The following is a 1,609-nucleotide window of genomic DNA, read 5'->3' as shown; positions in this document are numbered from 1 at the left end:
GAGTGGATTTGAACAGCTTTTTGGACCACAAAAAGCACAAAGAAGTAAATAAAGGACAAACAGCAGTGCAGATGAGCTACAGGATTGTTGTACACCCTATATCCCCAAGGTGGAAAACCCATTGGAGTGATGGGCACATAATGTGGACCATTTCCCATATCTTGTTAAGACTGGACTTTTTCTATCGCTCTTTCATGTGTTTCTTGCGTTTTTCCCCCCGCCCTCTTGATCCTGATTGGCCCCCTGTCTTCTCCCTCAATTTTTGTGCATCAGGCTGATGCTACGCCTGCCTGCTGCAGCCAATTATCCTGCACACCTGCAGCTCATCCACTAATCAAGTCTCAATAGTATATCATGCCGGTTCGTCACTCCAGTCTTTGTCAGTTAATCAATTCACCTCTGTGGTAACACTCAGACCAACCTGTGCACTAGCTCAGTGTGATTTATAGTGAAACTTTTGATCCTCTGATTAATTTTATGTGGATTTCCTGTGCCTCAGGTCCACTTTTCCTCTGCAGTCCTCATCAGCCTCCTTCAACCACTCAATCCAGCAAGCCTCAACGTCTGCCTACCCCACAACCAATACCCTACTTCAGGACCAATATTCTACAATAAAGTCAAAACTAAACTATCAACTTCATGTTGTGTTTACTTCTTTTTGGGTTTGCAACTTTGAAGTTTTTGGCCATTGTTCCAAAAGGTATGTTTGGTGCAAAAACAACACTGCACATCACTAAAAGAACACCTTACCGACAGTGAAACATGGTGGTGGCAGCATATTGCCTTTCTTCAACTGAAATTGGGGCCTTACAGCCAAATTCCACTGAATATGTCTCCACTGTGTTACATCTCCGCCACGCCCGCGGAGGTGATAGGTTTCACTTTAGTCTGTGTGTTAATCCCCACCAGGTCCGGTGCACTGCGCATCTGCTCCATCCCAGCCCCGGCAGTCCGGAGCCCTCCAGCACAGATATGCAGGACTTCTATTTCTGGCTGATAGAGGTATGTTTACAGACTCAAGCTTTTGTTACAAGACCTGTTCTACTGATTTATTTCCTTTGTTGCTGTTGTTGATTGGGCATGACTGATTGAAATAGATTCAAGCATATAGGATGTGTTATGCAAACCTCTCTGCCTTTTGCAGATTACATGGTTCTGCTGGCTTTTTCAACCTCCAAGAGGCACTGGGACAGTTTGAAGCAAAGTGTGAAGAAGTTAAGATGAAAGCCGGAACCTCCAATATTCATCAAGGAGTGTTTTTAAACTTTAATTAGTGTCAAGTCTTGGTGCTAACTTCCAATCCCTGGAAGTAGTTTTGAGTCTAATAATCATAATTTTGGTAATACCATAATTTTTCATTAATAAACTGAGTGTTCAATTACAACCTTAAAAGTCACTTAATGAGAAAGTCTACTGTTGGGTTTTCATTTTCTTTATCAGGAATTTAGGCAGATAATTGCAGTTACAGTTTTGCTCATCTGTGGTAATGGCAACTGAAGGGTCTTTTTGGAATTTTGGTCACCTCGGAGACAACAAATAATACAAAAGTAAGATGTAGTTACAATAGCAGCAAATATTATCTGTGTTGGCTTTGATGTCATGTGGCAAT

General features: G+C 42.0%; 1 long non-coding RNA gene across 1 annotated transcript; it reads left to right on the top strand.

Annotated features, from left to right (window-relative positions):
• Positions 1-397: 397 nt before the first annotated feature.
• Positions 398-1,392, top strand: LOC119014394. Its single transcript, XR_005072964.1, has 3 exons — positions 398-700; positions 910-1,002; positions 1,145-1,392. It is a non-coding gene; the product is annotated as an uncharacterized LOC119014394 (long non-coding RNA).
• Positions 1,393-1,609: the final 217 nt, after the last annotated feature.

The sequence above is a fragment of the Acanthopagrus latus genome, chromosome 23 (genome assembly GCF_904848185.1).
Source record: "Acanthopagrus latus isolate v.2019 chromosome 23, fAcaLat1.1, whole genome shotgun sequence".
Classification (NCBI taxonomy): domain Eukaryota; kingdom Metazoa; phylum Chordata; class Actinopteri; order Spariformes; family Sparidae; genus Acanthopagrus; species Acanthopagrus latus.
Note: the sequence above shows the minus strand (reverse complement) of the source record. Positions and strands in the feature narration are given on the sequence as shown.